Source organism: Ascaphus truei, chromosome 2 (assembly GCF_040206685.1).
Source record: "Ascaphus truei isolate aAscTru1 chromosome 2, aAscTru1.hap1, whole genome shotgun sequence".
NCBI classification, from domain to species: domain Eukaryota; kingdom Metazoa; phylum Chordata; class Amphibia; order Anura; family Ascaphidae; genus Ascaphus; species Ascaphus truei.
Genome location: NC_134484.1, coordinates 399,893,108 through 399,909,893, shown reverse-complemented (window position 1 = coordinate 399,909,893; position 16,786 = coordinate 399,893,108). Strand labels below are relative to the sequence as shown.

At 41.7% G+C, this 16,786-nt stretch overlaps 1 protein-coding gene across 5 annotated transcripts in view; it reads left to right on the top strand.

The window, feature by feature from the left end:
• The first annotated feature begins 843 nt into the window (after positions 1–843).
• The window catches only part of DYNC1I1 (dynein cytoplasmic 1 intermediate chain 1), a 576,993-nt gene continuing 561,050 nt past the window's right edge, over positions 844–16,786 (top strand). For 4 of the 5 annotated variants that reach the window (XM_075587298.1, XM_075587296.1, XM_075587299.1 and 1 more), the window contains exon 1: positions 844–1,014. The gene's annotated coding sequence lies outside the window, so the exon portion shown is untranslated. The remainder of the gene's footprint in view (positions 1,015–16,786) is intronic. The other variant, XM_075587297.1, reaches the window with a different exon arrangement.

Genomic DNA, 16,786 nt, shown 5'->3' with positions numbered 1-16,786 from the left:
TATCGCCCCAGTGTTACCACGCATTGCGTTAACGGGTGCAGTAACGACTGCTACATCTGTAGGTTCCCAGATTTGTGAATTTGCTTTTGAAACACCGGTAACCTCTTTTGGAACCTGCAAATCAGCAACTTTTCTACATAAATTGCATTTTTTTTATTCCAATCCTTAATTTATAATAGGTGTTTTTAACGTATCAATCTTCAGCTTTGCACATCGCTAAATCCTGCAGGTCCCGCCGACCAGTAGGAAGCAGCAGTGTCATCCTATTGGACAGCTATTTAAGTGTCCAGGGTGACTACTTCTAAGTATCCAGGGAACAGGCAGTGTCCTCGGAGCTACAAAAATAACTCGGATCAGCTTGTAGTGTTGTGAGAAAACAAAAAGTGAATTCAACGGGATTCTGCTTTAAGGTCTAAGGTCATTTTAAGAAAAAAAAAATATAGATATTAATTCCCCTGTTTCATCTGCATATTTTACTTTGATAATTTGGTGCGTTTGCGTTTTTTGATTTGACTACCGCAAGAGGTTTTACCCATGAAATACTTTTTACTGTAGTTTAAATATGTGGAATGCGGAACTACAGCTTGTTTCCCAGTTTATATACGAAATGTAGATAGAGAATTATTCATAAATTAAACATTAATGCTACACAATATGTCAGCATAGTAGAGCTCTGCTTATATCCCTGCAATTTCTATAAACTGTGACAGCTTTTTTAAATAGGATTTATTTCTGCCCCTCTCATCGTGAACAAACTGGTAGCCATGCAGCTCCCCTCCAGAGCAGAGGCAAAGGGAGGGGGAGAGGAGAGAGGGATGGGTTATGCTCTGATGCTAATGCGAGTGAGCCATTGGCTAGCATGAGACAGCAGATTCTCAGGCAGGATGCAATAGTCAATGATAGCATCCATCCTGCTGCATCAGTGACTCAAAGCTCATTCCTTGTTCATCAACCCAACAGCGATCCCACCCCACCTAATCCATTTCCAGGAGCTCCATACAGAAGGGGAAGAAGGTAAATATGAATTGCAGCAGCGTGTTACATTTTCCATATGCAGCAACCCAATCTTGCATCACCAGCTTTAGACCTGGTACCTGATATGTTATTCTGGTGCTCAGTGTCTGCATATCATCCTGATACACCCAACTTGCATTTGTACTTGATCAGGCAGAGATCGTAATGCTTTCCTTGTGTAATAAAAAATAGATTGAGCCCTTGTACACACTTTAAAGGCTTTTTGGTGTCAACAAGGGCTTTTTGTTATGTGACTCATCAATCTCCTTCACTTATGTTTGCAGAGCTATTGAGAAAGATGTACTTGTTTAATATTCTGATGACAGACTGCTGAATGATTGTGTTTATTTTGGCTAATGAACTAACAAATCCTATAATTGTGTCCAATTAGTTTATACTTTTATCCTAATATTCTGTGAACCTTTTACATACAGTTATATACCTTTTACGGTATGCAGTAATATACATAATGTATAATAAAAGACATGTAAAATGCATATACTGTAAGATGATGTGCAATGTGCATGTGCAACGTACAGTAGATCTATTTAGCTGGTACTTGGAGTAAAACAGGTATACTGTATGTAGGCAGTTTCCTGAGTCTTGGGGGCTCATTCACTAAACTTTGATAAGTGGCTTATAGTACTATAAATGCCCTGATAGTGCGATATTGCCTGTCTTGCTATTGACAAAGCATCGATAACAGTGCAGTATCGCGCACTAATGGCTTTTTATAGTACTATAACGCTCTGTAAGCCGTAAGATAAGCCAAAAAATGCCCCAAATCGTTTTTTTGGACACAAACGGCTATTCACTAAGCATTGATAAGCTTATCGTACTTTAACACTTTGCAATATTTTGTCGCCAGCTAAAGGCTGGTGCTAAAGATATTGCAAGATCCATGGAAGCATTTTCTTTTACTTTTACTACATAGGATTGATACCGGAGGCCGGCGTGGATCCCCTGGAGATCCGGGGGTCCCCGCGGGTCTCCAGGGGGTCCCCGCGGGTCTCCAGGGGGTCTCCGCGGGTCTCCAGGGGGTCCCCGCAGGCCTCCAGTATCAATCCTGTGCAATAAAAATAAAATTGCAGCCAGTTTCATCACCTTAGCGGCTAACTGCTAAGGTAATGAAAGGGTTAAATAGCAGGCACTGCATAGTTGTTGGTACAAGGGGTGGGTGAAGCTTTTAGTTACCCCAGAGTGGGTGTTTAGGCCTTGTGGGATGGTGGCAGTAGAAGTTAACCCCTTCATTACCTTAGCCGTTACAGCCGCTGAGGTAATGAAGGGGTTAACCCCTCGCACTACCTTCCCACCATTCCTAAACACCACCCTGGGTTAACTAGAACCTTCCCTAATCCCATGTACCAACAACAGGAGTGGGAAAAGTGCTATTAACCAAAGATGGCTAATAGCGCTTTCCCCATTCAATTTTTTGGATAATAGAGCATTTGCCCATTATTAAAAAAAACCACTGTAATTACAGTAAATTAAAGTTGCACTTACCCGTGCCAGGATGAAGGCCGCCCTCATCTTCCTCCCTGTCCTCCATAGGCAGGAAGATTACAATAATAATAATAAAAAAACTAATGGCCACTAACCCCTTAATCACCTTAGCGGTTAGTAACCACTATAGTAATTAAGGGGGTAACTCCACTATCCCGTGCACCACCCACGGGGCCTAACCACCCTCCCCGGGACAACTACCCCCACCCTCCACCCCCTCTACCCATTGATTTGCACAGTGTTAAACCATACCCATATAATATGGGCATGCTTTGCCATTATGGCAATCAATGGGCAACCTAAAACAAAAACAATCAACAATAATCCAAAACAATTAAATAAAAACAACCGCTAATACAAAACATTTCAATAAAAACAACCACAAATCCAAAACACAACAATTAAATAAAAACAAGCATTTGCAAAAAAATACATTGTTTGTCACTGTGCATATCTATACCCATAACGGGGCAACATTTTTGTATGCATGTTTCAGTAAGTGAAAGTTCCACCATACTGTATTTGCAAAGGAAGATAGTGTGGTTAGAAATGTGTCTAATTGTCATCTACTTGTATAGTAGTCCACTTTTGACACATGTGAACAAATTTGATTATAAATTGTATTTTTGACCAGCTTCATTTGCAATATTTTGTCATTTAAATTGTGCTATGGCCCAACCCTCTAAAAATGCTAATTCTGCTGAAGGTTTATACTGCTGAGCTTTAAATGAGGGGAGAAGTGAGAAGAAGTCACATAATTTCAGGCCTGTGACCTCAGGCCCTTACCGCTTTACACCTATTTTGAGAAACTAACCCTGTAAAAAATGATTTGTGACAACTGATAAGTATGGCACAGAGGCTTTCAGAATTTCAACTTCTGATAAAACAATGATGCTTTGGGATTTTAAAGTGAGACATGCACACCTACAAGAAAAGGTTTGCAGAAGTGAGGAGCAGAGACACACCACTGGAACTGGAGAGGAGCCATCAACGACTCATGAACTACACAATGCACTACATAGCTTGGCAGGAGATATATCCTACCGTGCACCCCAAAACTGGAACAACCTACGAGAGACTCTCACATCCACCACCAGTTAAAGTTCTTTCAAATCTAAGGCTGTCTCACATTTTAACCTGGTCTGTAACTGTTTCATACGCTCATAATATATTTTTTTTTAACTGTGCACACAATGTCTTGTATATAATGTATACCCTGTTCATTTATGTAACTGTATCTGTAACCATGTATTATTTGTTTTACTCTGTGCCCAGGACATACTTGAAAACGAGAGGTAGCTCTCAATGTATTACTTCCTGGTAAAATATTTTATAAATAAATAAATAAATAAATATGCTGTATTTGCCCTGAATTACTTTGCAGTGCTTTACCATATTAGTAAATATGGGCCATTGTATTTACACTTGGGGTGAAGGGAATATAAAAATTAATCGATTCTGGTCGTCTCAGACTATATATACATGATCACAAAAATAAAAATGTTTTTCTATGACTATAGTATAATATGGTATTTTTAGATGTGATTTGGAACATTAACAAACGGGATTTTCTTCAATCCAATTGGCTATAATACCATGTGCTATAGATTTGTGGTTTGAAGGATGTGACGTACCTCCCTCCTTGGAAAAAAAAGAGGCGGGCACATGACACAGTGTCCAATCAGATTGGAGCTGTACCATCTGACCCAAAAATGTAATGTCATAGGCCATATTTAAGGCCTTTACACCTCATTTGAGCTCAAGAAGATGACGAGACAACATTGTGTTCAGGATTTACCATTGGGTTTTTTGGATTAACAGATGAAGAAAGAAGATGAAGAAAAGCAAAAAATAATTACAGATCAAGAAAGAAGAAGGTATTAGAAGATCAAAGAAAGAAGAATTTGGCTACCTGGTCCGGATCTTCATGGTGGATGGCATCGGATTGAGTTGGATGATGCAGCGGTATGAGAGCTTCCTGATGCCCCAGAATTCGGAGGGCAAACGCTTCTAAAGTGAAGTTACATATTGAATGTATGTCAATGTATTTTTTTTTTGCAGGTTTTTGGATTGGATCTTGTTTAATTTATGTTTTTCATTGCCCATCGACTGATAATGTATTAATCGGTGCCCCTTTAGGACACAGATAAATACAGTATTAGCCAATGTTTTTTTGGCAAATGCTTGTTTTATATTGTGTTTTTATTTCAGTTTATGTTTTGGCTTTAATTGTTTGACATTTTGCTGGCTTGTTTATATGTTTGGATCGGATTGATTACGGTTTTTAATAAATTATTTCTTGTGTTGGCTCCTGCTTTTAATTGGTGTTTTGGCAAGTTGTTTTATTGTAATTGATTTGTTGGTTACTACTTTAAATTCTTTAATAGTTTTGTTGGTTAGTGCTTTTATTAATAGAATGTGTTGGCTAGTGTTTTTAGTTATTGAATTGTGGTGTTTAGGTGCTTGTCTTTTTTTTTTTATTAATGTGTCTTGTGGGTCTTAATGTCTTTTTATTAGGGTGACCATTGAGTGGTATAGTGGCTTATCATGCCCATATTATATGAGTATGATGTACCACTATACCAATCCATGCATACAGGGTGGGTATAGTGGGTCCAGAGTGAGTGTTTAGGTCTCATGGGTGGCGATCGGGGGATGGGGGTTAACCCCTTAATTACTGTAGCAGTTATTAACTGCTAAGGTGATAAAGAGGTTAGGGGCCATTAGATTGTTTTATTTCCTGTATTCTTTCTGGCAACGGAGGACATGACCCTGCAGTATGCTGACGAGGACACCCTTCATAATGGCAGGGGTAATTGGAAAGGTTTTTATTTACGTTATTATTGCTAACTGGCTAAATGTTTGTTTTAATAATGGTCAAATGAGCTATTATCCATATCTGGATAATAGTTAGTTTGCACATTACTGTACTGTATGTGTTTGGTGGGAGGGGGTGTATTTATTGAAATGTAGGCCACACTAATCTTTTTTACAACAGGATTGTTACCGCAGGCCAACTGGGACCCACAGGGACCACCCGAGGACCACCGGAAGCCCACGGGAACCACCCGAGGGACCCCTGAACACCCACGGGGTCCACCTGGGGACCCCTGTGGGGCCCCCAGACACCCGTGGTAACCACCCGAGGACCCACAGACACCCATGGGGATTACCCGGGGACCCCCAGACACCCGCGAGGACCACCCGGGGACCCTGTTGGGGCCCATGGACACCCGCGGGGACCATCCGGGGACCACCGCAGGCCTCTGGAATGAATCCGGTTTTAAACAAAATAAAAAATGTTTTTATGTGGGGGTACAGGGGGTGGGTGGGTTGTTTATTGACTGTTATTACATTTTGTAATGTTTATTGTGGGTAGCGGGGGTGGGTGAAGGGGGTATTTGGTCCTTGGTGGGTAGCGGGGGGGGGGGGAGGTTTAGCCCTTCATTGCCTTAGTGTTAGCCGCTAAGGTAATGAAGTTGACTGTACATGCATTTTTATAGCATGGGATTCATGCCGGGGGTCTCCGGTGCTGATATTAATGGGTATTAGCTCCGGAGACTCCCGGCATCAATCCGATGCAGGAAAAATTCATTTTTTTTCTAAGTTCCGTCTCGCTGCTTCTAAGCAGGTTTCCAACACCTTCATGCCAACTTTTCCGGGCCTGATGATTTTGACAGAAAATTTTTTAACCAATTTTTTTTGGGCAATTCAGTCTTTTATTGCCCACTTATCGGCACTTCCAGAATCGTCGTAGGCCTTTTGGGCGACAAGTACTTGATAAGTGACTTATGAACGCTTAGTGCATAGACCCCATAAGGTCTGTGCTTTATTGTGGGGTTGTGTTATTATATTAGGTGACTCAAACACATTACAGTCCCTTGATGATCTGAAATTGAATCTTTTATTACTACAGTCCTGTATATGCAGATTCTTTTGTACGCAGCATATAAGAGGATTGGATACTATGGGCCTCATTCAGAAAGCCTCGATAAGGCCCTTATCGAGCACTTATCGACCAAAATTGGTACGCGTATTCAGTAAGCCTCGATAAGTGCTCGATAACGGCCTGTATCGACGCAAAATCTTATGACCAAAAGAAAAATCGCCAATTGAGCGGCGATTAGCCGCTTATCGACCATTTTCTGAAGGATCATAAACGCGCGCGATTCTAGTACCCGCGAGTCGGCTGTCGCCGCCTATCGTAGCCTATTGCAGCCCTAAAAGGCGATCTTCTCCCCAAATCCAATTCACCTCAAAATGTAAGTAAATTGGTGGGGAGATGCCTCGATGAGCTGCGATATGTTGGACTTAGAAAAAATCAGGCCCTTTTCCTGCCTCGGATTGATGCCGGGCGTCTCCGGAGCTGATAGCCATTAATACCAGCACAAGAGCCCCCCGGCATGCATCCGATGCAGGAAAAATGCATTTACAGCAACTTCATTACCTTAGCGGCTAACCGCGAAGGCAATGAAGGGGTTAAACACCCATGCCAGGCTTACTGTGGCTAGCGAGGGTGGGTGAAGGGGGAATTTGGCCCTTAGTGGCTGTTTAGACCTTGCGGGGGGTTGCGGGGGGATGGCAAAAGGAAGCTTTTATAATTGCATTAAAAACGTTTTCAATCATTTGCAAATTAGTGCTGCTATCTTAGAGACAACTGATAACATCTTATTTATATTTGATGGTTAATTTTTTATTGTAAATATTAAATCTGCAAAGTATCTAATTATTTACACTTTTCATGATCAATTCCTATTGGGGCTTTTTAGAATTTGTTGGTGTGTATCCAAGATCCTACATCATTGATGGGTGTCCATACTGATATTTATACTCATTTTTAAATGCATGTATGTTAATATGAAATCATACAGTATGACATTCAATCCGTTGCTATACAGCATTATAAACACTGGCCTCATACTGTAAGTCCTTATTCATATCTCTTGAAGCCAGACTGGAATTAATTATAGTAAGAGAATTAGAACAGATTATCTCAGAAAGGGAAAATTCCTGGCTTCCTTTATTTTACATTTTAGCATAGAAAACAAAGTGCTGAGTACAGTAAGCCTACTTGTGTGTACTGTACATGATAAGTTGGATGTAGACCCTGATATAACTTCTTCCCATAAGCAGCTTGTGCAGTACAGGCATACCCCGGTTTAAGGACACTCACTTTAAGTACACTAGCGAGTAAGTACATCTCGCTCAATAGGCAAACGGCAGGTCACGCATGCGCCTGTCAGCACGTCCTGAACAGCAATACCGGCTCCCTACCTGTACCGAAGCTGTGCGCAAGGGGGGGGAGTCTATAGAGCCTGTTACAAATGTGTTATTTACATCAGTTAAGCACTATATGACGAATGCAGTACAGTACATGCATCGATAAGTGGGGGGAAAGTAGTGCTTCACTTTAAGTACATTTTCGCTTTACATACATGCTCCGGTCCCATTGCGTACGTTAATGCGGGGTATGCCTGTATAAAGTTATGCTGCCTGTAAGAGGACATGTGCAGAGGTATGCAATGGAGACTTTTTTAAGGTGAAATTAAATAAGGCTTTTATTGCGCCTGTTTCTTTAACACAAGAAAATCATCCAAACGTATGCAAAATAAGGGGTCAAACAAAGCTTCTGTTCCACTTGGGAGTATTTCTAGTGAAACCTATGTAGTCCACAACTCCCTTTAGATTAGCATGTCTCCCGGCCCCAAACATATATCTTGATATATGCAGATATACAAAAAGTCTTAGAAAGGAAAGCCTTATCTGTCTCTTGTAGGGAAAGGCTTCTTTGTTCTCCAGGTTTAGAAGTACTTTCCCCAGTGTCTTGCAGGCAGCGTGCAGTTTCTTCTGGTAGGCTCAAGACATCTGTTCCAATGGTCAGTCCCACAATTTGTGAGACTCAGGAAAAATCTCACTTCCTGTCTCAAATGCAGGCTTTTCTAACAAACCTAATCAGCCAGGTGGTGTGGTTAATTGACTACCAGCAGTTAACCACCACACTGCTGGATTAGAGGCACATTTCCTGAGCAGGGATAAATCCCCTGTTACATACCTCCCCTGTTTGTGGGAAGCTCGGGCTTGCCACGGCCAAAGCCCATCCTTCCACTCTCATTCGAGATATCTCTGTGACTTGAATGAGAGTGGATGGAGGAAGCGAACCCTCAGTCCCGCTGGGAATGGAGCCCTTTCTCCAGTTTATTCGTGTCCCCTGTTACACTGCCTTTATACACAATATTGCGATATTGTGTTTAAAGTATTTTCTTTGTTTATACAGTATAGTAAGGACTAATTATAGTCAATTTATTTCATTAAAAAGATAACAAATAAACAGATTTTTAAAATATTACATCTATTTTAAAAGGTCAACACTCCTTTGTTTCATATTATGTTTAATTTAAAGACACAGTTAAAAAAATAGCCTGAGACAGAGGCAAATATAATTTACTTATTTGTTGCTAGTCTACCATTTTGTCTGAATGTCTCCACTGCTCTGCACCCCATGACAATACACCTAAGATATGGAAATAAAGAGAGTGGCCCATTTTCATTGCCAATATTTTCACATAGTAGAATGCCATATAAAATCCCATTATAATGAAAGTTCCAACTGTACTTGGAGAATGTTTCTCACATTATGATCAGATCCCTTTCATGTACAGTATGTTTGAATGAACAAACAAACAATCAGCTCCATTGTAGAGTGTGGTTTAGGGATTGCATGGTTACATTTTAAAAGAGACAAGAATGTGCATATCAGGAGGATATTATGAAACTTACATTTGTTTGGGGGTATGGCTTGTAATGGGTTGCTAGGTTACATAGTTACAGTACATAGTTGCATATTTGATGCTAAATTTAGACAACAAATACTTTATCCTATATCTATACTTACTTATTGATCTAAAGGAAGGCAAACAAAAACCACAGAGTCAATCATCCAATGATATCTCATAAGGGGAAAAATAAATTCCTTCCTGACTCCAAGAATTGGCAATTGGATTAATGCCTGGATCAACATCCTTCCCATGTTTACTTATTTGGTATATCCCTGTATACCTTTCCTTTCTAAAAAGATGTCCAACCTTTTTTTGAACAAATCTATTGTATCTGCCATCACAGTCTCCATGGGTAATTAATTCCACATTTTAACTGCCCTTACTGTAAAGAACCCTTTCCTTTGTTGCAGGTGAAATCTCCTTTCCCCCAACTTTAAGAGATGACCCCGAGTCCTTCATATTGTCCTAGGGATAAATAGTTCTTTTGAAAGCTCCTTGTACTGTCCCCGAATATATTTGTATATACAGTGGCGGCCGAGCTGAGTCTATAGCGGCCGCCACCGCGATGTGGGGGAAATGTGCGGGTAGACGGCGGCTTGTTGTGGTTTTTCCCTGGCGCTTGCCGCGCGTCACTGTGGCGCCGGTCACACGTGCCAGGGTTCCCCGGCATCCCCGAAGGCTGCAGGGGTAAGGGGGAAGCTGCGCGAAGCAGAGGAGCAGCCAGGGGGAGCAGCCAGGGGGTCGGAAGGGGAGGGGAACAGCATTATAATTTTGCACGCGGGGAGGGGAAGATGCAGCTGGCGCGCGGCCAAGTTTGGCGCCAGCCGAAAAAAGCCTCAGTCAATTACGGGCAAATGTTAGACTCAGATGTGCCGCAGCAGTAGTTTTCATATCTCCTCTTAGACGCCTCTTTTCTAATGTAAATAAATCTAATTTAGCTAGCCTCTCCTCATAAGTTAGATTGTCCATCCCCTTTATTAATTTGGTGGCTCTTCTTTGCACTCTCTATAGTTCCATAATGTCTTTTCTAAGGAATGGTGCCCAAAATTGTAGCCCATATTCAAGGTGTGGTCTTACTAATGCTTTATAAAGGGACATCATTATGTTTACTTCCCTTCCATCCATTCCCCGTTTTATGCAAGATAAGATCTTGTTTGCTTTGCATCTACTGCATGACTTTGGGCACTATTGCTAAGCCTGCTGTCTACAAGCACTCCTAAATCCTTCTCCATCAAGGATTACCCCAATTTATCCCCATTTAATGTGTCAATCGCCTGTTTATTCTTGCTTCCCAAATGCATAACCTTACATTTATCTGTATTAAACCTCATCTGCCATTTACCTGCCCACGTTTCCAGTCTCTCCAAGTCCTTCTGAAGAGAAATTACATCCTACTCGGCTTCTACTACCTTACACAAATTAGTATCATCAGCAAAGATGGAGACTTTGCTCTCGCTGTCAACCTCAAGGTCATTAATAAACAAGTTAAAAAGCAGGGGTCCCAGTACCGATCCCTGAGGTACTCCACTCACGACTTTAGCCCAACCTGAAAAAGTTCCATTTATGACAACCCTCTGTTGTCTATCCTTTAACCAGTTTTCAATCTAGGTGCATATATTATTACTAAGTCCAATTTTCTTTATTTTATACACCAACCTCTTGTGTGAAACGTGTCAAAAGCCTTTGTAATATCTAAATAGACCACATCAACTGCATTACCCTGGTCTAAATTCCTACTTACCTCCTCAAAGAAACAAATAAGGTAAATCAATGCTGACTATTACTAATGATTTTGTTTTCCATTAGGTATTCCTGAATTTTATCCCATATTAAACCTTCATGTAGTTTCCCCACTATTGAAGTCAGGCTTACAGGTCTGTAATTCCCTGGTTGTGATCTAGCTCCCTTTTTAAATATAGGCACCACATCTGCTTTACGCCAATCTTGTGGTACTGAGATTTTTTTATTGTTATAGGAGCATTTAACATCAACAAAAAAGGTGTGGTCTTACTAATGCTTTATAAAGGGGCATAATTATGTTTACTTCCCTTCCATTCATTACCCGTTTAATGCAAGATAAGATCTGGTTTGTGTTTGCAGTTACTGCGTGACTTTGGACACTATTGCTAAGCCTGTGGTCTACAAGCACTCTTCTCCATCAAGGAGTCCCCCAATTTATCCCCATTTCATTTGTAAGTCACTTGTTTATTCTTGCTTCCCAAATGCATAACTTTACATTTATCTATATTAAACCTCAACTGCCATTTACTTGCCAAGTCTCTCCAAATCCTTCTGGAGAGAAATTACATCCTGCTTTGATTATACTACCTTACACAATTTAGAATCATCAGCAAAAATAGAGACTTTGCTCTTGATGCCAACCTTAAGGTCATAAAAAACAAGTTAAAAAGCTGAGGTCCCAGTACCGAACCCTGAGGTACTCAACTCACGGCCTTGACCCAACCTGAAAAAGTTCAATTTATGACAACTCTCTGTTTTCTGTCCTTCAACCAGTTTTCAATCCAGGTGCATATATTTTACTGAGTCCAATTTGCTTTATTTTTTACACCAACCTCGTGTGAAACCGTATCAAAAGCCTTTGCAAAAACTAACTAGACCACATCAACTGCATTACCCTGGTCTAAATTCCTACTTACCTCCTCAAAGAAACAATTAAGGTTAGTTTGGCATGATCTATCCTTCATAAATCCATGCTGACTATTACTAATAATTTGTTTTCCATTAGGTATTCCTGAATATTATCCAGAATTAAACCTTCAAGTAGCTTCCCCACTATTGAAGTCAGGCTTACAGGTCTTTAATTCCCCAGTTGTGATCTAGCTCCCTTTTTAAATATAGGCACCATATCTGCTTTACGCCAGTGTATGGACGGGTGACCAACAGTTAACCCCTCAGGCGCTCAAAAGCAAAAACAATAGCCGTTGAACATTCTCAACATATAACTCTGGGAATAAAGGTCACAGCAAACTACACACTAGTGAGAAAGTCTTTTCCAGCAACTGGCTCAGAACGAGCTCCAATGAGATTGAGATAAAAAGAGACTCACGTAGAAATGAAGTGTGCCTCACGATCGTCATCCAACCGCCAATACTCCGGTTGCACCTCAGTCGGTGTAGTGTGTAGTATGTAATCACCGTATCTGCGCGGTCCTCTGATCCTGAATCCGGCCGCCTACTTGCTGTGTTGGCTCACTCACAGTGGATGGTCACGTGACCGGCGGGGATGCGTCATATCCGGTATGACGAGTAGTGTGGCAACAGCCCGGCGTGCTAGCAACGATGCATGAACACAGGAACTCCTCCAACAGGAGGCAAAAGCAAAGCAGAGCGTAAGTAGAAAACGAATGAAGGCCGGTGTAGTGACTAAATAATCTTTATTCGCACAGTGTACTGACTGACAAAGGCCAGTGGGCTGAAACGTGTCAGAGGACCCGTCAGTACACTGTGCGAATAAAGATTATTTAGTCACTACACCGGCCTTCATTCGTTTTCTACTTACGGCTGTGCTTTGCTTTTGCCTCCTGTAGGAGGAGTTCCTGTGCTTTACGCCAGTCTTGTGGTACTGAGCCTGTGGAAATTGAGTCCTTGAATATTAAATATAATGGTTTTGCTATTACTGAACTTAACTGCTTGAGAACTCTTGGATGTATGCCATCGGGGCCAGGTGCCTTATTTACTTACATTTTGAGGTGTGAATGACCTTGGGGTAGGACATATGAAACATTGTGTTTCAATATAAAAGATATACTGGGGGTCATGCAGTAAGCGGCGAAAAGACACCTTTCACCCGTTTTGCACCAAAAATGACTACTACGACTCAGTAAGCCCCAAGAAGTTGGTGAAAAGCAAAAAAAGCGCCATGTTTTTTGGCACTTTTTTTTCCCGGCAGGTTTTCAAACCCGCTCAATTCTAGTAGCCCCGAGCAGCGTTTCGCCGCTACTCGCCGCTCTAGAATGGAGATTTTCACGCAAATCCGTCACAGCAACTCAAGTTGGCAAGTTGTTGGGGGAGAAGCATCGGCAAGGGTGACACTTAGAAAAAATCAGGCCTTTTTCTTGCCTAGGATTGATGCCGGGGGTCTACGGAGCTGATAGCCATTAATAGCAGCACCAGAGCCCCCCGTCATGCATCCGAGGCAGGAAAAATGCATTTACAGCCCACTTCATTACCTTAGCGGCTAACCGCTAAGGCAATGAAGGGGTTAACCACCCGTGCCAGGTTTATTGTGGGTAGCGGGGGTGGGTAAAGGGTGTATTTGGCCCTTGGTGGGTGTTTAGGGCTTGCAGGGGGTTGCGGGTGGACTTAACCCCTTCATTACCTTAGCGGTTAACACCGCTACGGTCATGAAGGGGTTAACCCCTCCCGCTACCCACCCGCAAGCCCTAAACACCCACGAAGAGCAAAATACACCCTTTACCCACCCCCGCTACCCACAATAAAAAAACTACACACTACAGCCCCACAATAAATAAATATATATATATATATATATAGTTCTTCAGTATTAGGTGATACCTTTTTTATTGGACTAACAATTTATGTCATAGGACAAGCTTTCGAGAGTTATCCTCTCTTCTTCAGGTCAAGCAATACTGATATACAAAGGTTTCAATGGCTAAAACAGTGTAGAGAGAGGAAAAAAAAAATACAGCAGATATTTACTGAAGATAAGGTATCACCTAATACTGAAGAACTCATTTATTCTGCACTATCGCAACTGGACTAACACGGCTATTTTCTGCTTTATATATATATACAGTGTTCGACAAACCTATACATTTGCACGCCCCGGGCGAGTGGATTTAACATCGTGGCGAGCTCCTATTAGCCCAAGCAGCACACGTGTGGTTCTAGGTGTCGAGTGGATTTTTTTGTTCGGCGAGTTGATTTTTTGGTGATTTGTCGACCATTGTATATATATATATATTGCGGGGAACACCCGAGGGCCACCGCCAGCCTATAGTATCATTGCTGTGCATCCCAAAAATGACATATGTACGGTATGTTAGGGGTATAGGTGTTGTTGGGGTCACAGGGGGTGTGTTTTATATTACAATGTTTATTGGGGTCAACTGTCCCCAATAAACATGCTATTTTGCCTTAACCCCTTCATTGCCTTAGCGAATAGCCGCTATGGTAATGAAGCGCAATATTGTGCGCGGATCAGGGGGTCCCCTGAGCTGAACCGCATTGATTTGTGGCTCAGGGACCCCCTGCTTCCCGAGTTACAGGCCCCGGTATGGGGCATCGGAGGCCAATTTCGCCGCCATCTTTATAGCGTCCAAGACGCGACGTGGGCTCTATAAAGATGGCGGCGACACTGGCATTATTGCCCCCAATAAACATTGCAATAAACAACATACACCCCCTTTGCCCCAACAACCCCTATACCCCCATTACATATATCAAATTTTTGTGATGCACAGCAATGATACTAGAGGCCGGCGGGGGCCCTCGGGTGTTCCCCGCAGGCCCGCAGTACCAATTCTGTGCCCCCCCCAAAAAAAATTCAACAACACAAATACTTTACAATAAAAATATCCCCCCCTAACACATACAGTACAGTAATGGGCAAAATTACTATTATCCACAAATGGATAATAGTGAATGTGCCCATTTAAAATACATAAAGAGCAATAAATACAATAAATACATATAGTACTCACCCTTGTCCGGCTGCCACGATGAAGGCCATCCTCATCTTCATCACCGTCCATGCCCCCTCCGATGCTGCAAAACAGAAACAAGAATAAAAACATCCAATGTAATGTCCACTAACCCCTTAATCACCATGGGGCACAGGGGGTGTATGTTGTTTATTGCAATGTTTATTGGGGGCAATTGTCCCCAATAAACATGCTAATATGCCTTAACCCCTTCATTGCCTTAGCGGATAGCCACTATGGTAATGAAGCAGCATGAATGTATTTTTAATAATATTGTGTGGGAGCAGGGGGTATCCTGAGCTGAACCGCATTGATTTCTGGCTCAGGGACCCCCTGCTTCCTGAGTTACAGGCCCCGGTTTGGGGCATCGGTGCCAGTGTCGCCGCCATCTTTATGGCGACGAAACTATTTACAGTACCACTGACAGATGCGGAAGTGGGAACCAACTGTATCGAGGCGTGCAGAGAAGCAGTGTGTAGCCGGGACATTTGTTTTTAATGTGAGTTATCTGATACTCTCCTTTTATCTAATAAATTGCATCTTTTATATCTGTGGCTGTTTGTCGTCCAATTCTGGTATACTGAGAGGACGCTGGGCATCTACACATACAACACATTGAGGTGTAGAGAACGAAGGCTGATAAAGTAAGACAACGAGCTACAAAGATAACATCACTGATGTGAACTATACTCACACATGGCCGTGTGAGTGTGACATTGATTTATTTTCAACAAATCATCATCACATTCTCCTTCCCCTTCACTCTCCCTCTTCCCCCTGTCCTCCCACCTATAAATTGTGAGTTCTGATCCGTTGTGATTAGTACTATTAGTATCATTTGTGCATGAACACTTACTGTGCATATTCTTTTTTTGCGTGCACTGTACTCTGCTATATTCGCTACATGAGAATCAAGGGAAGATCTTTTTCCGGTCGAGCAGCATCTGAGTTTTGGGCTAGTATATTACCATTTGGTTTGTCGTGTTCTGTTGTTTTGTAGATCATTATTTACCACTGATCAAAAAATCTTAGGGGAAGCGCCCCAGATATTTCTGTGTTTATAGAAATGCATATGTACTCTCTGTATAGCACCTAGAAGCTCTGAATTCAGAGGAGTAATAGAAATAAGAATTCTATTAGAAATACCCTGCTGTTAAATTAAAAAATATATAGATTTTATTCTGCTGTAAAAAAAATTCCCCAGATTTGTAAACAAATAAAATATGAGATAATATGTTTTCTCTAATATGCCTGATAGTTCTACAAGCGACTATTTGTTGGTTTCTGATTTACAGATACAGATGGGAGTATTGTTTTGCGAATTTGAATCCGCCTAGGATTGGCAGTTCCTTTGGTTCGCGGATTTCCGCAAATCAGTCTCAAAAAGGGTGATTCGTCTTTTCCGGATTTTTTATATCACTGACAATCCACATGGCGGATTCCGCAATCCGTTGGGGGAGTTTTAAGAATCCAGTCCACGGATTCTGGATTCTTAAAAATCTACGCGGATTGTACCCAATGGTGGTTTTGGATTAATCCGCCCGGATGGAAATTGGAACAATCTGTCGACAGTCAATCTGTCAATCTGTCAATCTGTCATGCGAACGAATTTTCGAAAGGAATGCCCGGGAAAATGATTTTGACAGTTTTGCCCATCTCTACTGACAGACCCCTGGAGCTTAACATTGCATGGATCAGCTCTGGAGGATCTCCAGGTTTCGAATCCTATTCAGAAATAAATAACGAGTAGCCTAATTGCTGCTTTAATTACACATGAGTTCACCTTCATGGACACATTCGACCAGTA